The following is a 24,308-nucleotide window of genomic DNA, read 5'->3' on the forward strand; positions in this document are numbered from 1 at the left end:
CTCTCTCTCTCTCTCTTTTTCTAAGTTTTGTTTGTTTGTTTGTTTCTTCTTCTTTTAAGGTATTCAAATTGGATGGCTTACTGCTAAGACTTCAGAAAGGATCATTCTGAACAAAGAGTAGTTAGAAGACAATCCATTACTGCAACAGTAGTATTTTTTTGCACTGTGATGATGCTGCCAATATGTATCTGTTTGAGGCAAGGAAATGTTCCATAGCTTTTGACCTTTCTTGCTTCCTTTTGGAAACTGGTCATTTTCTCTACAGAAGATATTCACAAACTCTCACTGTCTTATTTATTTTCTTCTCATTTAAATTGATTTGCTTTCCTGAGTCTTAGAAGGTTTTTTTTTATGTTAGCTCACATATGCTGGTATTGTTCCTTCCTTTACATTTTTTTCCAGAAAGAATATATATCTTGAAGGTTGGAAATTAGTTGTATGAAAGAGATTTTTGATGAGATGGTTTCATTTTCATCTTTTCTATCTGTTGTGGTTTAACCCGGCTGGCAGCTAAACACCACACAGCCGTTCGCTCACCCTCCCCCCTCCCTCTCTGGGATGGGGGGAGAGAAACGGGAAAGTGAAGCCTGTGAGTTGAGATAAAGACAGTTTATTAAGACAGGAAAATAATAATAACAATAATAATAATAATAGTGATAATGGTAATAGTATTAACAATAATAATGTGTAAGAAAACAAGTGATGCACAATGCAATTGCTCACCACCCGCTGACCGATGCCCAGCCTATTCCCGAGCAGCCGGCCCCCCCACCCCGGCCAGCCACCCCTATATATTGTTTAGCATGACGTCAGATGGTATGGAATACCCCTTTGGCCAGTTTGGGTCAGCTGTCCTGGGTCTGTCCCCTCCCAGCTCCTGCTGCACCCCCAGCCTGCTCGCTGGCAAGACAGAGCGAGAAGCCGAAAAGTCCTTGGCCTGGTGTAAACACTGCTCTGCAACAATTAAAACATCAGCATGTTATCAGCGCTCTTCTCATCCTAATCCAAAACATAGCACCCTACCAGCTACTATGAGGGAACATTAACTCTGTCCTAACTGGAACCAGGACACTATCTTTTCCATTAAATGTCTGAGTGTGATCATTATTTGCAAATCCTCCTGGATAAACTCTATCTGCTGTACTGTGTAGCATGACCAAAGTGCCCCAGCAGCCACAGTTGCACAGTGCCTATGCTTTCATTCCTACCTGTATACATTATGACATGAGTTCAGTTACTCAGTAAAGAATTTCATCCAACATATCTCCTATCTTAATCTTTAATTCCAAATTATTTTATGATTTGCTATGTACCGTGAAATGTACTGAAGTCTATGTCAATTATATATACAGCTATGCTATTGTCAGATCTCATTGTCGTTTTCTCTATGAAAATTAAATTAGTGATGCATGACCACTTCCCTATTAATCATATCTGACAGGCTAGAAATCCTTGCCCATATTACACCTGGAGAGCCTTTGTCTTCGGCCTAGTCAAATATTTTCAAACCATTATGAAAAATAAATTTCAGAACTCTCTTTCTAACCATCACCCTATTTTATTAACCGGATAGTAGTGCAGGTGTCTAAAGCTACCAAATCTGAGAAGTAATACTTCAGGCTTCAAAATATGTTTTTCAGTAATGGAGTAGCAAATATCTATGTCAAGGTACCTGAAGGATTTGAGTAGAAATTATTTGTAGATTTAGTTTGGTTTAGTTTAGTTTTGTTTGTTCATTTGTTTTTTAATTTTCTTTCTTCCTTTCTTCCTTTCTTCCTTTCTTCCTTTCTTCCTTTCTTCCTTTCTTCCTTTCTTCCTTTCTTCCTTTCTTCCTTTCTTCCTTTCTTCCTTTCTTCCTTTCTTCCTTTCTTCCTTTCTTCCTTTCTTCCTTTCTTCCTTTCTTCCTTTCTTCCTTTCTTCCTTTCTTCCTTTCTCTCTCTCTCTCTCTCTCTCTCTCTCTCTCTTTCTTTCTTTCTTTCTTTTCTTTCGTTTTATCTGCTTTCCATTTTGGAATAGTCAAAAGTGGTACTGTGACTCCTAGTGATTTCAAGTTTTCATCTGTGATGACTGATTTTTTTTATCATTTGTTCCTTCCTCTGGGAAAATTGTAGCTGTTTTCTTTATATTTGCTAGTAAGAATCATGAGAGAGAATTATTTTAAGACACCATAGATTCTCACAGTGTTAGATTAGCCATATATAAGAAATCTTGAACAAGTTCTTTCTTTCCTATAAAGACTTAGATGAAAATTACATGATATGTAGTCTATGCATCGTGTAAGCATGTATCCCTGTAATACAGTATCATTACTGCTAGTGATTGGACATACACTTTGTATGGAATTTGCAAAGCCTGAGGACTGAGTCTTGTCAGGTTTGCTCTGAACTTTTCTTGAACTGTCTGCAAATTTATTTTACTTGGTTTAGTTGTGATACTGATTTCTCTACTTGACCAAGTATTTATGGCTATTTTGATTTCATTTAGCTTCATGTGATAAAATTATAGTTTTAAATAGGTAAAAGTAATGAGCAGGTTTTCTATGTAGAAAGAGATATTTACACACAATTTTGTAGTACACAGAAATACTGTCCTGGTGCCATAGCAGAGGCCTCAAGAAGCACAGACACGGAGTAGAAATGCAGCTGGAGATGAGAAAAACTGATTTTGGGGGGTAAAAAAGAAAATGAAGAAATAGAAACACACGCAAAAGTTGTGGTGTCGTGTGGAGCTGCATACCAACAAATAAAAAGCAAATGTGTAAAACTCCATTAGCAAATATGGAAAAGTGACACGGAGTTGATCCTAAAGTGTGGAAGAAATCACAAACTTCAACATTATATTACTTCTGGTAAAGGACTCCAGAGGCAGATTTTTCCTCTCCAGCAGCTGCAACTAGTGCCTTTAAGACCTGAAAGAGCAATGGAAAGGAGAGTATAACCACAAGAAAGGTAGTAGTAACTAGAAGTATGTTACAATGTCAGTTGTATGATTACTGAGGTCTTTTTTGTATGGAAATATTATGTGTAAATACCATAACAATGTCTAGACTAAAAATTATTTTTAATTAGACATTTAACATTTCAATAATAATAATAACCATGAAATCTTGGCTTTACATAAAAGATGTGTTTACTGTTTGCACATAAAGACGATTTTGAGCATAACAAGGCTTTTTGCAGAGATAAACCTTAAGAATAAATTGGTTTCTCTAGTGAAAAACATATTTCACTAAAAACAAATGATATTTGAAGTAGTGAAGGTATATGCAAGTGCTTTGCCTGTATCTGTCTTGTGTGGTTACTAGCATCATTACTTTCCAGGCTGCTGTTTCCCACTTGTGTTCAAAAGAAATCAGTGCTGCTGGCAAAGATCTAATTTAACATATCCCAAGGTGTGGGATGTGTTTCAAAGTGCCTTTGAAACATAATTTTCCTACATATTTTAAAGATCCCAATTAACATTGCTATTAATTGATAATGATTGTTAATATTAAAGAGAATGTACTTCCTTTAATGCTTCTTATATCTGTCCAAAAATGATCCTTTGTGTAAAGGCACTCTGAAACAAGCTAAACAATACATTTTTTTTTCTATAAAATTTCAATGGAAATGACACTACCTTTACAGAAGTAGATTCACTGACCTTGGCTGGACTCAGATGTTTTTTTCATAAACAAAAGGATCTTACCATGAGACTTATGTCCACTCTGCATAGCAGCTATTATATATAGTAAATGACCTGAAAGATGGAGTTACTGTGAGAATCCACATATCTGTTCAGGCTATGGCTGTAAGTGTACAGAAATTTATATTTAGTGTTCATAAGCCATTACTAGAAGCAATTTGAATGACATTTGCTAATAGCACAAAGCCAGGAGTTTATGTTCTTCTAAAGCCATTAGCCCTAAAAGCCTCTGATGAATCCACTAGCTGTTAATCAACCCAGAATAAAGTATGTCATTTTTCCAGGGAAGACAGCAAGTCTGCAGAAAGCCTCTCCTGAGGTATGTTATCTAAGATAGCTGCTGCATTGGCATAAACAGCAAACAGACAGGTTCATGGAGTATTCTTCCTTTTTGGCTATCTCTAAGGATTTCTAAAAAGATAAAACTGATCAGACATTGAACATGTGTTTGCATGCCACCATTTAACAGTAAAAGTCAAATAATTACAAGCAGATTTAGTATTTCAGAAAATAGAAGACTAATTGAAATTCTAGTAAAGGTCCCTACACAAGGTCAGTAAAAATTAAGAGGAAATCCTTACCTTTTATGGCTTTATTTTTCATTGAGAAATGGGATTATATTGTAATGCTATCTGAGGAATTATATTACAGTATCTTACAAGTCCTTATAATCTCTATTTAAAAAGAAAATATCCTATGAACACAGCAATGGTTTTCCCAGAAGGTTTGTGCACGTGTTTGTAGGTGTAAAATTCTTTTGCAACATTCTAAGGACGAAATAGGAATGATTTCTGTCAGACATACCTGCAGAACCAGAATTAAGACCAACTAGTCCATATTAAATTGTGCCTATAAAAAAATGGATGGAAAATTAAAACTGGAATTTCCAATATCCATGGGGGGAAATGCTTAATAATAATCTCTTTCCCCAGTCCTCAACCTTTAACTATGCGTGACTTTTAAGTATGTTACGGAGAGCAACTTTTTTTTCTTCTTTTACACTATAAACAACTTTTATTCCAAAGTATGTATTGGAGAACAACTTTTTTTGCTTGTTCAGATAATGATTAGACAAGGGGGAATGGCTTTAAATGAGAGGAGATTTAGATTAGATGTTAGGAGGAAATTCTTCAGGTGGAGAGGTCCTGGAACAGGTTGCCCAGAGAAATTGTGGATGACCAGTCCTTGGAGGTATTCAAGACCAGGTTGGATGAGGCCCTTGGCAACCTGATTGAGTGGGTGGCATCCTTTCCCATGGCTGTGGGGTTCAAAATAGATGATGTTTAATGTTCCTTCCAATCCAAGACATTCTATGATTCTATAGTTTATAATCTACTCTTAATATTATAAAAATTACAATTTTTATTTTACTTTTATTTTCTGTATATATAGAATTAATGCTATTACTGATTCATTGGTGCAGCTGGCCAAAACTCTGGCTACATGAATATAAGGAAAAGCACAAAAACAAAAATGAAGAAAGATAAAATTGACTAAATTAAGAATTTGTGAAATCCTCATTATCAATGGAGAGTATGTAAATTAACTCATTTAAATGAGTAAGAATCAAGCACCAGAATTTGTGTTTCTTTAATTATGCCAGGTATAAATCTATCCAGCACTTCATCCAGAAATCTCTTCTCACCTTTTTCCTGACAGTTTTCCTGTCAGTTACGTATTCTCTACCTCTGTTTCTTAACCTGTGCTCCTCTGTGTGACCCTTGTATTTCACACAAAAAGAAATACAATCTGTGCCTCATATTCACATCATTCACATTTCATTTCTAATAATGAAATCTTAGAACAGATTCTACTGTTCCACTATCCCAGCATGTGACCTATTCTTTCAGCTAATTATTTCGTCATAGTGTTCAACTGGTTTTATATTAAAACTGAATGAATGACTGCTATTATCAAGATTAGACTCAAATTTACAATGCCTCAGTAGCCTTCCCCAATACAATAATAAAAGACAGTAAAACATAATTATTGTCATTATCTGTTATCACTAACTTTTAAATTTCGATCATCTCTTTAGGGAGATTTGGTAAGACTACTGCTATCCTAGGTTTTGAAATAGCTTAAGTATATCTGCTTAGAGAAATTCTAGACTGGATATGTCTGTCATTCAGACGGACACAACTGAAATGTTCTGAAAAGGAAAGCAAAATACCAGCTTTATACTGCATCTGGGCAATTCATACTGCATCTTGGGCTCTGGGACCCCAGGTGTCCTGAATTGGAGGATCACGGCTGTGGGATTGATAAACTCCCAGTCAACCCCGAAGTTGTATAAGATCTTGACAAACGAGAAAGCTGGGCAATCACCAACAATGTGACGTTTAAAAAGAGCAAGTTCCAGATTCTGCACCTGGGAAGGGGCTACCCTGACTATACACACAGACTAAGGGATGAGAAGCTGGAGAGCAGCCCTGTAGAAATGTATCTGGAGGTTTTGGTCAATGGCAAGTTAAATATGAGTCAACAGTGTGCCCTGGCAGCCAAAAGGGCCAACCATACCGTGGGGTGCATCAAGCACAGCATTGCTAGCTGGTTGAAGGAAGTGATTGTCCCGCTCTATTTTGCACTGGTGTGGCCTTACCTCAAGTACTGTGTGCAGTTTGGGGAACCACAGTATAAAAAGGACATAAAATTATTAGAGAGTGTCCAAAGGAGGGCTACAAAGATGGCCAAGGGTCTAGAGGGAAAGACATGTAAGGAGCAGCTGAGGTCACTTGGTTTGTTCAGCCTAGAGAAGAAGAGTCTGAGAGGAGACCTCATGTCAACTTACAGCTTCCTCACTAAGGGGAACGGAGTGGCAGGCACTGATCTCTTCTCTCTGGCGACTAGCCATAGGACCCAAGGGAATGGCATGAAGCTGCATCAGAAGAGGATCAGGTTGGATATCAGGAAAAGGGTCTTCATTGAGAGGGTGGTGAGGCACTGGAAAAGGCTCCCCAGGGAGGTGATCACATCACCGAGCCTGCTGGATTTTAAGAAGTGTTTGGACAATGCTCTCAGACATATGGTCTGAGTTTTGGGTAGCCCTGTGCAGAGCCAGGAGTTGGACTCCATGGTCCATGTGGGTCCCTTCCAACTCAGGGTGTTCTATGATTCTATGCTTCTATCTGTAGGGCTGCGCTCTAGCTAAAAAGTCCTGCTAAGACCTTAGCTTTAGCATATTTGTTAACGGAAAACACCACACTTTGTAGGGTGGATCTGCCTCATGTCTGTCTCAGTGATCTCCATCTGAGGCAGATCATGTGAATAAACCTTTGATAGAGGATTTAAATCAGAAATTTGGGCCTAAGTTAAGATCTCTGGACCATTTTCCCCACTGATGATATCTTTAATTACTTGTGAGGCCTGGCTAAGAAGAACTTTAAAAATTAATGCATTTTGACATTATTATGAATGATTGTAGGAATTAAACTGTTGGCATTTTGCCAAATGAATATTACAGGAAGGCTGAAGGCAAAGATGTATACCAGGATTAGGGGAGGAAGGGAATTGTCAAGACTGACATAAATGCCTTATGGATTGTTCCTAGATAGATTCTTGATTGCTATGAATATTGAGAAAATACAATAACTGTCTTTCATGTCAGTAAGCCGAAAGGTTATTATTTTCAGTTTAAAATTATACTTTCATAGCCACAATTTCTCTTACTTTTCTCTCAGAAATTTCTTATCACTAGATATTAGTGATACCCTTCCTCTAATCCACAAAGTGATACTGCCGTACCCTCTAGAGAAAGAAAATACCAATACAAATGTGCCAGGTATTCCAAGTACTTTATACCCCTTCCTTCTCTGGAAGCCTGCCTGAGGGCTAAATATAGTAATAAAAATACTATTAATATTAATGTAATAAATATTATTAATAATATTAATAAATATTAATATTGATATATTGATACAATGGTAATAATAATATAATCGATTATGAATAATTATTAATTAATTAATATTTAATATTTATTAATAAATATTATTATATGATAATATCAAAAAGTTAGTAAATAGTGGATGATTAATATTAATAGTAATTTAATAATTAGAATATTATTATTATTATTACATTATATTGGTATGTTTGTCATATTATGTTATGTCATATATATCATATCATATTTTGTTAATGTTATAATAATAAATGTTATATTATCATTAATATATATAAAATAATGAAAAAGAGCCAAGAAAATTAGTACATATATTTGTACACGTACCCTGACTTATACTACCTCACTGTATCAGGCCCTTATGCCTGATCCTCAAAAACGATGCAATTCCAGTGAGATTCTTCTCCTGTCATTATTCATATTGTTTCTGAATAATCTGAGGACTAAGGCATCTCAAAGTTTTTCTAATTTTATTTATCTCTATAGCCTGCAAAGCTGTGCTGATGCTTTCTATGAGATAAATATTTATTTGGGAGCAAAAGAGGGTATAAGATTACGTGAATCAGGGTTTGGTTTTATACCATAAAGGAGCAACTGGTTTGATGAAGAATATGTGACATCCCTTAGAATACAGGCACCATCTTTTTTCCCTCCCACATAGATGAAAAAACCTGAAGGACAGTGTCCAGCCCAAAGTTAGAAACTGGAGCATTGCTGTTCTCTGCTGAACAAATAGCAAAACACAGAAATGGAAACAGTGTTGGGAGGAAAATTAGGTACATTTAAGATTCATGTTGTGTGTATGTTTTTTTGTGTTGTATTTTTGTTGTTGTTGTTTTGGGGGGTGTGGTTTTTTTTTTTTTTTTTTTTTTTTTTTCCTTGGATTACATTGTGCTTCAGTATAATAAGACCTCTGAAGAAATCAGGGAAATACCTGATTTTTTGAATAGAAGGACTTGTATTAGAAATGAGCAACAAATAGATTAGAAAATAAAAATCTCTACTTAAAATATTAACACTTGCTTATTCACCTGTCTTATACATAAAAAAAATAAAGAAATACAATCATTCTGCCTTGTTATATTGTCATTTATTATTTTAAGTACTTTCTATCTATATGTTTTTTTGTTTATTTATTTTTTTTTCTGAACTCCTCTGTTCCATATATAATAGACTCGTAGAATCATTAAAGTTGGAAAATAATTTCAAGATTATCTGATCTAACCATTCCCCTAGCACCAATATTACCCACTAATCCATGTCCCTAAGCACCAAGTCCAACATTTCCTTAAACACCCCCAGAGACAGTGACTCCACCACCTCCTTGGGCAACCCGTTCCAATGCCTGACTACTCTTTTTGAGAAGAAATGTCTCCTCATTTCCAACCTGAGATATCTTTGCATGATATCTCACTTTATGTTCAGGAATTATATTGTATTCTGAGAGGGTATATGCACAACTAAAACCAATACATAAAGACAGCTATAGTAAATATGCATTCAAGATGAGATTTAATTTCTCCAGGCACAAAGTGGGATTTTGTAGTTTTTTATCCGTTCATTTAAATTCTGCTCATGCAGTGACCAATAATTTGTTGCTTGTTTTGAGATATAGGAATGTAATTTACCATTATGGTTGAACTTCAAAATTATGTTCTTGTAAGAGATGGACATTCACACGTCCATTACCATGCTGGTGGGTTCTTACAAATTTTCCTTTATATGCTGAATAACAATAGACTGTTGGGCTAGGCTTTGAGAAACACACAGGAACTATTTGGCAGTTTGTGTTATGAAAAATACTGAAAACAGTAAATCATTACAGCCTTCATGTGGGCAAGATGGTAACTATAGTAACATCACAAATAAGTGGCATACTATAACATATGGTGTTCCATCTCTGTTTCTTTTTCTCAGTAGATTTTTCTCAAAACGTAGGAGGAAGTTCAATGCAAAGAGCCAATTCTGGAAGGTCCAAAGGATCCTTGAAGAAAAATGAAGGCACCAATCATGAAGAAGTCCAACGGCATCTCAGCTTCTATCAGGAACAGTGTAACCAGCAGGACCAGGGAGGTGATCGTATCACCTCAGCTCTGGTGAGGCCGCACCTCAAGTACTGTGTTCAGTTTTGGGCCCCTCAGTACAAGAAAGACATTCAGGCCCTGGAACATGTCCAGAGAAGGACTACGAAGTTGGTGAAGGACACAAGTCCTATGGGAGCGGCTGAGGGAACTGGGGTTGTTTAGTATGAGAAGAGGAGGTTCAGGGGAGACCTTATTGCTCTCTACAACTACCTGAAAGGAAGTTGTGGGGAGCTGGGTGTCAGTCTCTTCTAGCAGAAAACTAGTGATAGGACTAGAGGGCATGTCCTCAAATTGCACCAGGGGAGGTTTAGCTTGGAAATTAGGACACATTTCACATTTCTTCTCAGAAAGAGTGGTCAGGCATTGGAACAGGTTGCCCAGGGAGGTGGTGGAGTCACTGTCCCTGGAGGTGTTTAAGAAAAGGTTGGACTTGGTGCTTAGGGTGTTTAGTGGGTGACATTGGTAGTAGGGTGATGGTTGGACCAGATGATTTTGGAGGTCTTTTCCAACCCTAATGATTCTATGATTCTATGTCTAGAGTAAGAACAAACAATCTTCCTGGATCATGGCTTATGTTATTCTAAACTTCCTGAGGAAAGATGTATTTCTCTGCAGTAACTGACATATAAACTCTTGCTGTAAAACAAACTAAGCCAATCCTCATTTCCAGTTCTTCTATGCATATTCCAAACTTCATCTTTTAAAATCAGACTTAATTAAAACTGGCAAAATTATCAGTGACTAAATAGCTGCAAATCTTATTAATAAAAATTACTCATTTTGAGTTTAATGAGTGTAAAAATGGTTTTAGAACTCTTAACTATAATTTTGTTTTTACACTTGGATATTTGAAGCTCTGAGGCTCAGACTTATACTGCCTTCTGCTTTCATATGCAGTCTAGAGCTAATGTAAATCTACTATAAATATCAATGGCAGCAGCTTTCCCCTTGCCCCCACCACACACACCTTCTCCCTGCAACCACCTCATTGACACTTTGAACTTTGTCTCTTTTCTGTATTTTATTTGCTGTGGTATTTGGTTAGGACTTAGTATTTACATCTACACATACAATAAAGAGCTAGCAACTATCTTGCTCGTAAATACTGAAAAACAGAAGCTCCACCTACTCAAATGGAAGACTTCAAAATAGTGGGAGATCAATGACTCTCTTTGTTTATTCATCTGTTTCCTGGAGTTTGTAATAGGGGAAAGGCAAGCAGGGGGAAAGGACGAAAATAAAACCAAGACTGAAGAAAGTTCTAATTTTCATCTAATTTCCAGACTTGAAAAAGATCTTTTTTAGGCATAAGCATCAAGGAAGAAGAAAGGTCTGTAGAAACAACTAATTTTTTGAGCAGCTCAGATGGGAATAAAGACTGCAGGGGATACAAGCACTGCCTGGAAATAGTGAAAGAAATTCTAGTGAGCAAGAGATAAGTGGCTATACTGCAGACCTCAATAAAGTGAGGAGCTACTTTGCTAGTGTCTATCCTGGAAGCTGTAGAAACATGGAGCTGTGTATGGACAAATTTAATCCCGATTCTCTATGTAAGATTATAATATACTGTATATTAATTCTACCTAATGGGTGCATTGGCAATATTAGGTATCATTGATTTCTTACTGTGATAGTGCAGACCCATATACAAGGACAAGATTTTAAATGATGGTTTTATATTCCCCCTCACCTTTCTCTAGCTTACGGATTTTGAAAGTGAGATTTCTAAATCCTTCAGCAATATTTTACAGTACTTGCAGTATGGCTGGATGTGGAGTAGGTGCCCCAGAAATATGCTTACAGGCAACAAGAGGGGAAATAACAACAACAACAACAACAACAACAATAATAATAATAATAATGTCTTTAGACCTACAGAGGTCTTACAGAATTCATTATTTTATGAAAAGCTCTGCTATATGCCCTCAGTTAAAAAAAAAAAAAAAAAAAAAAAAAAAAAAAAAGCTCGTCTTTTTGACATCACCTCTGTATAATGTTGTATTGGATTTACATTTCTATTAAATCACTCATATTTTTATTTGTCTTGTGGTAGCAGTGAAGTAGGAAGACACACAGTTATTAAATCTCCCCAAGAAAATCCAAGCAATTTAATGAATTTACCTGCAAAATGCAATATGGGAAGATGCATTTCTTTAAAAAGGAGGATAATTAGCAATTTCAACCATTTAAATAAGGAGACATTACATTGTCTTTTGTGCTTGCCTGTATCCTAGCTCATCCCGATACAACTATGTTCATTACAAGAAGTGTTTTCTTTTCTTAAGACCTTTCTTAAAGAAGAAATCATTACAGAAAATATCAATACTGAGGTCTGGCATTAACAAATGTGATTCTTGTATATGGTTAATAATGATCATAGTACTTTACAGTTAGTGATAATGATTCTTAATGCCTTGGAAGAAATAATCAAATGCAGCAAGCTGCTGATCTTAACAGCAGAAGGCAGTATAATTTGTGTTAGTATTAGATTATTTATGAATACATTTTCAAATCCACCAAAACTCAGCCATACCAAAAACATTATGCATTGCTTTTTTCATCTTCTTTAAAAAAATCTGTTAAGCTATAATAACTCAGAGACCAAGGCTATTATACATAAGAAATATATGTATTTCATGCTACCTGCTTTTGACCCCTTTAAAGTTTGGCACTTAGTATCTTGCTTCTTTTAAGAAAGAGAAAGAAGATTTTCCCGGAGTTTTACTCCATCTTAAGACAGATGTTAGAAAGGTAAGAAAGAGACATAACCATACTAGACAATTGATAATCTTCAGCTAGATATTCTCATTAAGCAGCCTAGAGAAGCACACTTTCAAATTCATTCAGAAAATATAAAAGGTCAAATGATAACTTGTATTGATTTTATAATCACCTAACTACCTCTGTTAGGTTCAATGATATGAGACTTTTTGGAGATACCACAGTAAATGGAGAACATTTAGGAATTTGGCTGAAATTATATGGTGAAGAAAACATACCAGGATAAACTTTTCTAGTTCTTTGCTTTAATCCTTATTTTCTAACAACCACTGCTTTAACTGTGGGGTTTGTTTATTTATTTATTTATTTGACATCGTTCCCCCTTTTCTCTATTAATTCTGCTCTTACTGAAGATTAATTCTTCTCTTACTAAAGTTAATTGCAAGAACTATTTAGACCAGTAACAGCTGAGTTAAGGCAGCTGTGAATATGCAATAAATTATATGTAAGCAACTGCCATAACTACTCATCCTATCCTTTTCTAATTATGATATCTGAGCTACAACATCAAAGAGTTCTTAGTAAACATATTCTTAACTTACACTAGATTCATGCAAAAAGAGTTGAGAACTCCTCCATTCTTAGGCCTTAAGTTAATTAAAGAATAGAATACCTTACGTATCCTTAAAATAAACACAAGGAAATAACCTCAAAAAACATGGTTTTTTTTGTTTGTTTTTTTCAGGGAGTTACATGCTCCATTCTAAGAGCAAACATAGGGATATGGGAGTAGAAATGAACTGCTACTTGTAAAAACAAACAAACAAAGAAACAAAAAAGGAAATTAATGTATCTCAAAGTGGTTTGCAAAGTAACAGATGTGAAAAAAAAAAGAAAGAAAATGTTGTTCAGATTGGAAGATTAGCAAGAAAGAGCTTATTTATCAAAATATTTTCCAAAAGTTTATCTAAAATATATATGTGAATTAAGTTAGCAAATAACAACTTTCTTATAAATTATAAATTAAATTCTTATTTGGTCCCTTAATTTAATATCTGACTAAACTACTTTTGGTAATACTCTTATTGAAGTGAGGAGTAAAATAAAAGGAAAGTATCTCTGAAAATTTAGAAGTAAAAAAGTGAACCTAAAAAAGAACCTAAACTTGAAAATTAATTAAATTAGTTTCTCCATCTTAGATACATACTCTGAATTTTGCGATATATTTTTACACGGAGGACAAGGACTTGTGTTGTAACTAAGGTGAGTAGCTACAGATGTTTTAAGTAGCATCTGGAATATTCTTTGGAACTGTTTATTTAGGTCATTCTGACCTGTTAAGAAAACATTATTTCTCCATTCTTATTTTCATGAACAGCATGCTAAAATGAAACATGCCTTCTCTAATTCAGTATCCGCTAGAGAAAATAGTTGGAAGAGTTGTTTTGCAAATGTCTTTAAGATTTCAAATCTTTAAGTGCTCTTCAAAGACATGTTGAATTATTAAGCAATACGTATTTGCTAAATTGAGACACCTCTGTATGCTCATTTATGTCATTCAACTCCATTTACCTCTTACCAGAACAACAATATGACAAATGACTAACTGATCCTCTATTTGAAAAAGTTTTCAAGCTAATTCTAAAACAATTCAATTGAATCCTCTGGGGAAAAAAAATAAATTTAATAAATATATGATTTTTTTTCTGTTTATTTTATTTCATATGGTTACTTGCATTAATGCAATGCACTTAAAAAAGAGAGAATATGTTTAAAGTGTACATATCAGTTTTCTATTTGAGTCAGTATAATCAGTGATGAACATGAAAATTCATGTCATGGAGGGAAATTCAGGGTTTATTTTAAATCCCCTAAAGTGGTATCACCAAGTACATGGAACTTGGAGATTTGATGGGACAAGTGTGCCATATTGTATTGGAAGCTGGAAGCAAGTGAATCCCACCCTTATATTTAGTCCTTTAAATCACCCCATTAGCTCCACTGTGTGTATAACCGAATAACTGATTCAGTTGTACAATAGCTGATAATCTAGCTATGTAAGTGGGTAATTGATTAAAGGAAACTTGAACATTTTCTTTCATGTTGACATTGGACACATTGTAAACATTTATGTGGGATCCAGCTCACAGATTAAAATACCTATGTTTACATATCTTCCTGTGGGCTTTCATCATGTGGCTAGCAGGCCACGTGTTGCTCCCTGTTGTAGATGCTTTTAGTGAGGTAGACAGAGACACAGATCCTGTCTTCCTTTGAATAGCCTTAAAATGAAAATAGTAGCTGTATTCTTTATATTTTGCATCTAATCCATTGTCAGCTGAATTTGAAATTGCATAAAAAGTCACAAATTATAAGAGCAAAATAACAACTCTTATAATTAGGCATAGTCATTTTGTAGGGATTCCTAGATCTTTCTGTTCAGAGAAAAGCTTTCTAAAACATCACAAACAACACTTCAGGATTTCTTCAGACTGAAATACTGTCACTGCTTACTTCAAAAGCATGATGTTAACATCTCTTAGTAATTGTATTGTAAGTAAAAGAACCACTTCTTTCACTTATTCTTCTGTTTGTTTGTTTGTTTGTTTTAATATGTGGGGTTTTTTTTCTTGGAAGCATGGACATCAACCACCCTTCTTTTCTACAAATGTGTAATAGGGAAAGATGGAACAAGAAGAAAAACAGTACACTTCTATCTGATTGTCTCTGTGTTTGCCTCTCAGCATAAGCAAAATATCTCCTACACCACAGTGCCTGTGAACGACTTCTTAGGTCAGTTATACTTTATCATTATGCCATTAAGTATAAATGTTAAAAGCAAAGGTTGCATTTTCCTCCGTCCTTCCAGTACAAGGGAAAAATATTGAAAGGAACAGGCGGACCTAAATGATCAATATGCATCTGCGAGGCTGGTGTCACTGGCAGAATTTTGTGTTTCTCAATCATGGCATGGTCTACACAATATGAGGCCTGCTGCCTGATAGTTTGCACCTCTTTTAGAGGGGAAAAATAATTTTTGTGCAGGGGAAAAGGGATAAACACAGGCCTGCTGGTGATAATCACACAGTATCACAGATTTCTAGGTTGGAAGAGACCTCAAGATCATCGAGTCCAACCTTCGACCTAACACTAAGTAAGTACTCCACTAAACCATATCGCTAAGCTCTACATCTAAACGTCTTTTAAAGACCTCCAGGGATGGTGACTCCACCACCTCCCTGGGCAGCCCGTTCCAATGCTTAATAACCCTTTCGGTAAAGAAGTACTTCCTAACATCCAACCTAAAACTCCCCTGTCGCAACTTTCGCCCATTCCCCCTCGTCCTGTCACCAGGCACGTAGGAGAACAGACCAACCCCCACCTCTCTACAGCCTCCTTTAAGGTAACTGTAGAGGTAACAGCCTCCTTTAAGGTAACTGTAGAGAGCGATAAGGTCGCCCCTGAGCCTCCTCTTCTCCAGACTGAACAAGCCCAGCTCCCTCAGCCGCTCCTCGTAAGACTTGTTCTCCAGACCCCTCACCAGCTTGGTCGCCCTTCTCTGGACTCGCTCGAGCACGTCCATGTCCTTCCTGTAGCGAGGGGCCCAAAACTGAACACAGTACTCGAGGTGCGGCCTCACCAGAGCCGAGTACAGGGGCACAATCACTTCCCTAGACCTGCTGGCCACACTGCTTAAGGTATAAGGTATGGAACAGTGCTTAAGCACACTGCTTAAGGTATAAGGTATGGAACAGCCTGTCAAAATCTGAGACTGCGTGCTGGTGAGATCCTTCAGTCTGCTCCAAGAGGCACTGGGTACAGTGAAGCACATTTGAATGTTTCTACACCGATGCACTCAGTATGAGGAACAAGCAGGAGGAGCTAGAAGCCTTGTCTCAGTCCCAGAGCTACAACATCACTGGCATAAGTGAAACCTGGTGGTAAGAGTCCTGGGACTGGTGTGTTATGGTGGATGGTTATAGGCTCTTCAGAAAGGATAGGCAGGCCAGGTGAGGCAGAGGGGTGGCGCTGTGTGTAAGGGAGGGGCTAGACTGTATAGAGCTTGCAGTTGGAGATGACACAGTTGAGAGCCTCTGGGTAAGGATTAAGGGACAAGCAAATAAACTGGATGTTGCTGTGGGAGTCCACTGTAGACCACCCAGCCAGGATGATGACATTAATGAAATATTAAGAAAGAAAAAAAAAAAAAAAAAAAAAAGATACCTCTAGATCTGCTGGCCTTTTCCTTTTGGGGGACTTCAATTTGCCAGATGTGAACTGGGAATACCACACAGCTGATACAAACATATCCAGGAGTGCCCTTGATGATAAGGTACTTGAACACCTTGATGATAAGGTACTAAGGGAGCTGATTAAGAAAAGGTGCTCTCTTAGATCTGTTGCTTGCAAAAAAAGAGGGTCTCATGGGTTAAGTGGTGATTGGTGGCCATTTTGGCCACAGTGACCATGAAGTAGTTATGTTTAAAATCTTTTGGATGAAAACTGCCACCAAAACTTCAACCCTGTATACGGAGAGAGCAGACTTCAGACTGTTCAGGGAACTAGTTAGTCAGGTGCCCTGGGAAACTGCTTTTGAAGGCATTGGGGTCCATCAGTGCTGGTCGCTTTGTAAGTACCACCACTTAAGAGCACAGGAGAAGACAATTCCAAAATGTCACAAGCCAAGCAGGCAGGGCCAAATGTTGGCTTGGCTGAGCAGGGATCTTCTTCTAGATCTTAGATGGACAAAGAAAGTGTAAGGTCACTGGAAGTAAGATCAGTCAACATAAGAGGACTACAGAGATGCTGTTCACCATGGTACAGAGAAAATTTCTGTGGCCAAAGCTCAATCAAAGTTAAAGCTGTCCAGTAGTTTGGGGGACGATATGGAGTTTTTTTGTTTGATTTATTATTATTATTAATTATTATTATTATTATTATTATTATTATGTTAACAGCAAAATGAGGACAAGAGAAAACAATGAGTCATTACTTGATGAAGATGGTCACCTGACAAACAAGGACATAGACAAAGCAGAGATGTTTAATGCCTACTTCACCTCTGTCTTCAACACCAATGATGAGCTCTGGGACCCCAGGTGCCCTGAGCTGGAGGATCATGACTGTGGGAACAATGAACTCCCAGCCAACCCCAAAGCTGTACAGGATTTGCTGCTCCACCTGGTTGCATATATGCCTAGGGGGCCCAATCAGATTAATTCCAGAGTACTCAGAGAGCTAGGTGATGTCATTATGAGACCTTTCTGAATTGTATTTCAATGATCTTGGTAATCTGGAGAGGTCCCAAGTGACCAGCAGCTAGCAAATTTTGATCCTATTTTCAAGAAGGGCAAGAAAGAAGACCCTGGTAATTACAGGTCTGTCAGTCTCATTTCAGCACCTGGTAAGATTATGGAGAAAATTATTCTAGGAGTTATTGAAAATCATGTGACAGACAATGCACTCATTGGTCATAGCCAACACACATTCGCAAATGCAAGCTTCTGCTTAACAAACTTAATTTCCTTTTATGACAAGGTCACCCATCTAGTTGACCAAGGGAAGCCGGGAGATGTCATCTTTCTGGATTTAGCAGAGCTTTCAATACTGTCTTTCACAGCATCCTTCAGGACAAAATGTCCAAAATATGGCCAGATAAATGCATAAAACTGTGGGTGAACAATTGGTTTATGGGTGAAATGCAAAGGATTATAGTAAATGTGGTTATTCAGGCTGATGGCTACGGTTCCCCATGACTCCATTTTAAATCTAGTCCTCTTTAATGTTTTCACAAATGACTGGGATGTGGGACTTGAAGACATACTGAGTAATGGATCTGGAGGTTTTGGTCGATGGCAAGTTAAATATGAGTCAACAGTGTGCCCTGGCAGCCATAGGGCCAACCATACCGTGGGGTGCATCAAGCACAGCATTGCTAGCTGGTTGAAGGAAGTGATTGTCCCGCTCTATTTTGCACTGGTGTGGCCTTACCTCAAGTACTGTGTGCAGTTTGGGGAACCACAGTATAAAAAGGACATAAAATTATTAGAGAGTGTCCAAAGGAGGGCTACAAAGATGGCCAAGGGTCTAGAGGGAAAGACATGTAAGGAGCAGCTGAGGTCACTTGGTTTGTTCAGCCTAGAGAAGAAGAGTCTGAGAGGAGACCTCATGTCAACTTACAGCTTCCTCACTAAGGGGAACGGAGTGGCAGGCACTGATCTCTTCTCTCTGGCGACTAGCCATAGGACCCAAGGGAATGGCATGAAGCTGCATCAGAAGAGGATCAGGTTGGATATCAGGAAAAGGGTCTTCATTGAGAGGGTGGTGAGGCACTGGAAAAGGCTCCCCAGGGAGGTGATCACATCACCGAGCCTGCTGGATTTCAAGAAGTGTTTGGACAATGCTCTCAGACATATGGTCTGAGTTTTGGGTAGCCCTGTGCGGAGCCAGGAGTTGGACTCCATGATGTTGTTGGTTGTATTGGGCTTATGTGGCAAGCTTTTGGTAGTTGGGAGCTGCAGGAATGGCCTCTGTGAGAAGAATACAGAAGTTGCCCCATGTTAGATAAGGGCCAGTTTCTGCTGTCTCCAAAGGGACCCGCCACTGGCCAGAGCTGAGCCCATGAGCAACACTGGTTGGGCATCTGTGAGAGCAGTTTTAAGGAAAGGAAAAAAACTGCTCTGCAACAGCAGCTGGGAGAGCAAGGAGTGATAAACAGCCCTGCAGACACCAAGGTCAGTGAAGAAGGAGGGCAGGAGGTGTGGGAGTGTGGCCATGGGGGTTGAAAAGCCCCATGGTTGGTGATAACATCAGACTCTTGACGATGAGGCTATCAGGAATGTAAAGAGTTTAGAGGCAACGTGGAGAATGAAGTTATGTCATCAATAAAGTGGCAGCACTTACTGATCCTAAAAGAACCTTGGTTCCGTGTGGTTATTACGCCACAAATGGCGCCCAAACAGGGACAACCTGAAGAACAGGGACAGGCTAACAGAACAGGGACAAAACCAAAAAAGGAATGAATAGGGACAGGCTAGCAGAACAGGGACCAGGACAGGAACAGGGACATTGATCGCCTCATGAAGATAGGTTCTGCCAAACTCAGCAAACCGCTCAAAGAAGCTCGTACAGAAAGTCGCTGGAAATTGGCACACTGGAGCTGGAAAGAGGCTCGTATAGAAAGTCGCTGGAAATAGTCGCACCTGATCTGGAAAGAAGCTCAACCTGAGAGAAGCGGACCTGCGCACACACCTGCCCCTCACTGGCCGAAGGTAAGCAGTTGCACGCTATGGGGAATCATATGTCCTTAGAAACAAAAAATGTCCTGGTAACGTTACAGCTTATTCCCCTTATTAACAATCAGTTTATGATCCTGAAACATAGGACCAAATTGAGGTCAAGGCGTGGGACTATGCTACTAAAAACGACAAGGTTGCGGTGGGATTGCTTGGCACCTGGCGGGCAGTCTCTGAGGCCTTAAAGAGCAATGTGGGACCACAGTCAGAAACGTGTGGTTTGCCAGCTAGTGAGGGATCTGCAGGCTCGTCCACCGATCCTTCCGCTACACCATCAGCCCCCCCGCTGCTACAGCCATCGCAGGCCTTTGTTGTTACGCCCCCTGGTGACCTGAACGTTCATTTTGATCCAGGCCCTATAGGCCCTGAAAAGAGCTGAATCTGTTCCCCTTCGATCCGGGAGGAACAGGATACATAGGGCCCGAAGGCCAAGTTGCTTAACAACTTAAAGCGAGACACATTGTTCCCATGACTAGCCCTGGAACTCTCTGGTGTTTGTAATCAAGAAAAGGAATGGAAAATGGAGACCATTATATGATCCGAGAAAAATTAATGAAGTCATGGAAGATATGGGAGCACTTCAACCAGGATTACCATCTCCAGCTATGTTCCCCCAGTCGTGGACATTAATAGTAATAGACTTAAAGGATTGTTTGTTAAACACTTGCCAGAATTCGGAAAACTTTGCTATGTTTATGTTTCAATTGATATGTTTTCTAATTGTATTTTTGCATCTGTTCATGCAGGAGAAAAGGCAAAGGATGTGTGTAAACATCTTCTATCAGCTTTTGCGAATTTAGGAGTTCCAAAAATGATTAAAACAGATAATGGGCCAGCATATGGGGCCCATGCAGCCCACTTTTTTTTCAACAGTGGGGTATTCAACATCTGACGGGTATACCTCATTCTCCCCACGGGTCAAGCAATTATTGAACAGGCCCATGGCACCCTAAAAGCTATGTTTCTAAAACAAAAAAGGGGCAATAAGGATAAGACCCCCAGGAAAAGATAGCTAAAGCATGCTATGTTCTTAAATTTTTAAATTGATGTGCAGAGGAAGGTCCTTGTATCTGTCCATGCAGGAGAAAAGGCGACAGACAGATCTGGGAGAAATTCAGTTAAAGGCACAAGTCATGGTAAAAAATTAAAGCACCAATCATTGGGAAGTACCCTGCACTCTAACAACTTGGGGCCGAGGTTTTGCTTGTGTTTTAACAGGAGCCGGTCCTAGATTGGTGTCAGCACGATGGGTCCATCCGTCTCATCATCTGCCTTGACATGATCACAGCACTCTCCTCCGCGGTTTGGACTCCAGCTCAAGCAAAAAACAAGGTATGGGAGGGTCCCGCTGGCATATGCAGGACCCACAAACAAGAACTTCAGGAGCTGGAGGGGCAGCCAGAGCCATCCCAGCTGGGCTCCACCCCATGGTGGAGCAGATCTCCTTGCTACAGCCTGTGGAAGAGCCCCTGGTGGAGCAGGTGGATCTCACCTGAAGGAGGATGCAGCCTATCGAGAACCCCTGCAGGAGCAGACTCTGGGCCGCAGCTGCAGCCCATGGAGAGGAGCCCATGCAGAAGCAGGGGATCTGGCAGGAGCTGATGCCTGTTAGGGACCCGCGTTGTAGCAGTTTTCTCCTGATGGATGGACCCTGTGGTTTTAGTTTCTCACTGCTCTATCTTGGAAGTAATAGGTAATAAATTTCATTAAGCTCCCTATGCTGAGTCTGTTTTGCCTGTGATGGTAATTGTTGAGTGATCTCCCTGTTCTTATCTCAATCCTTGAACCTTTTTCATTGTATTTTCTCCCCATTTCCCTTTGAGGAGAGGGAGTGAGAGAGCAGTTGTGGAGCTCAGCTGCCCAGCTGAGTAAAACCACCAGAGTGGGTCTCTTCCAACTTGGGGTATTCTATGACTTGGATTCTTCAAAAATGGAGTTTCTTAGATGTTAAATTGCACGTCAAAGGTTCCACGTTCCCCATGGATCCTCAGATTAATTGATTCTATTTTATTTTCTAGAAATTTCGCTGGCCATTCTTTTTTATATGTTAAAGAATCAAAACAAATATATAAGAAATCTAAAATTACATTTTTCTGTAACAAGTTTTCTAGCTGATATATGACCTTAATTTATTTTTAATAATTGTTTTCAGCTCTGATATCCATGATATCACATCCATATAAAGTGGTAATTGAAATAAATTTATGTTGGATTTCGCTAGACAGAACTTTACTAGAGAACAAGAAAAATGTGCTTCACTCCTTTCCCTGTGGATTAGAATTGCCCCAATGGTACAAGTATTTTTTTTTTTATGATGTAATCAAGATAGAATCTGAGCTAAATAAGCCTAGACAGAATTTTTGAAACAGGAAAAAAGCCTATTCCTAGATATATATTGAAGAAATCAAGTGCTAAGAAATCCTTAGAGAAAAAGCTATACAGGAAACGAAGTAAGAAAAAATATCAATTGAATATGGTATATGGATACAACTTTATTCACCTATGTTCTGAATGTCATAATCCATAAGGTGTACATTCAGAAAATTAAAATACAAAGCTAGAATACAAAGCTAGAAACTTATTTGTATCTCCAACAAGCCTAACCCTTCAGTTTTTCAACCTTCTGTCTCTGAAAACCACACTTTTTCCTATTTCTTTTCTAACTTCCTTTAGAATTAAGGCAAATTTAAAAATGATGAAGATCCTTTAATAGAACTGGCTTAGTGATTGCTTATAGAACATAATTTTAGAGTTTTGTGGGATTCGTTGTCATAAATAGATTTCTATTGCTTCCACTACTGTTTTTGCCTGGGATCATTTGAAAATGCTTCTGAATGACTAAGAGGAAATATTTGAAGGGCTTCAAACTTAACTGTAGTTAAAAATAATCAGATTAATAACAGTTATTTAGTGCCTCAGTATATATACATCCTTATATATGTGTATGAAAACAGTAAATCCAAACACTCATATCTAGATAGACAAAAACTGAATAAAAATGGAAGATTAGAGAGTCTATTAAAGAGTGAAAAAAGGAAGAATGAGTGTCACAGAATGCTTGATTCTGATGGAAAACTTACTGAATATCAACCAAAAACTGAAGTTGAACATTTCAGAGTAACCTACATAAATCAACTGATGTTAAATTTATAGAACTATGAAACATATGTTGTATTCCTTAAATATGTAATAGAAGATAATAGTTTTAAATTAAAAATATATATTTCAAAATAAAATATTTAGAACATCAAATAATTATTTAAACATGAAAGTAACTCTATTCCTATTTCAACTTTTAAGAATATACAGGATGCCAGTAATAGCCTAGAAATAAAAATATTTTGAAAGTGTGTGGCATAATTGCTGGAGGTGACTTATTGAGGCTAAACATATGTCCATATCATAAGAGAAGGATCAGCACTGAGGAAACTTCCAGGGTGAGATGTGGCAGATATGCAAGGAATCTGTTCCATGATAGTCCCGTTGGCAACATAATCTGCACCCTTAGGTATTGGCAACATCAGGGGAGCTTGGTGTGTTGACTCTAAGAGATTCAGCACAGAGGGTGGAGTAGGGTGAAGACACCATGGCCAGGCTCTATGTTATCACTGCAGGGATGGGGAACCCAATGGTACTATGAAACTGATAGACTGCATGGCCAGCCCTAAGTCTAACTGATAACCAAATCATGTCCTCTTGGTGAACTTTTTTCATTATACTCTCATTATAATGCCAAACCACACCCCCATCCCAAAGGCTACCCGTGTCCAAGGGGCAACTACCCCTCACTGAGCATGCGCTCTGAATTCCTCTGAGCATATACATTCAAAACTAAAACAAGAAAAACTTATAACAATCACACCGCAGACACATATGACTAGAGTCACTCAAGCTCCACCTAAAAGTAAGAAAATAATATAAAAATAGCTCAAGAGAGGAAAATGTTAGGGAAGACACCACCACAGACAAGTTGGGAGGACATCGCTGACTTCCGGGATCAGTCAACGGGCTGAACCTGTCTTTCCCCCCATAGGGACTCCTGTTGGGTGAGATTCAAACTCTCGGTTATACCTAGTGCTTCCCTGAGAAACCTAACATTCTCTAGAGAGTTGTTTCATAAGCTAGCACATGTAGTTGGTTATGTTTGTCATATTCTTGGTATTTGCATGTGCTTTGCAGACAGTGCATTTATCACCAGCAATTCAAAAGAACCTGTGCTCCCGTTGCCTCAATAAAAAACAACAGTCATTTACTAGACTGAAAGTGTATTGCACAGAGGAAGAACTGGAGATCTGCATGCAGTCACAAGGCTATGATCTCACTGCAATCACAGAGACATGGTGGGATAGCTCTCGTGACTGAGATGCTGTCATGGAAAGCATTTTAGAAAAGACCGGCCAGGAAGGTGAGGTGGTGGAGTTGCTCTTTATGTGAGAGAGCAACTGGAATGCATGGAGCTCTGCCTAGGGGTGGGTGAAGAGTGAGTTGAGAGCTTATGGGTAAGGATTAAAGGGCAGGCTACCATGGCTGAGGGTGTTTGCTACAGGCCACTTGATCAGGAAGAGGAGGTAAATGAAGCCTTCTTCAGACAATAGCCTCTCAGTCACAAGCCCTGGTTCT

The 24,308-nt window shown here is 38.4% G+C and overlaps 1 long non-coding RNA gene across 1 annotated transcript in view; it reads right to left on the bottom strand.

The window, feature by feature from the left end:
• Positions 1-477: 477 nt before the first annotated feature.
• The window catches only part of LOC308193159, a 394,920-nt gene continuing 371,089 nt past the window's right edge, over positions 478-24,308 (bottom strand). Inside the window, exons 2-3 of the long non-coding RNA XR_013949424.1 lie at positions 828-1,075; positions 478-587 (exon numbers count right to left, since the gene is read on the bottom strand). This is a non-coding gene — a long non-coding RNA (uncharacterized lncRNA). The remainder of the gene's footprint in view (positions 588-827; positions 1,076-24,308) is intronic.

This window comes from Anser brachyrhynchus, assembly GCF_964034855.1.
Source record: "Anser brachyrhynchus genome assembly, chromosome: 1".
Lineage (NCBI taxonomy): Eukaryota > Metazoa > Chordata > Aves > Anseriformes > Anatidae > Anser > Anser brachyrhynchus.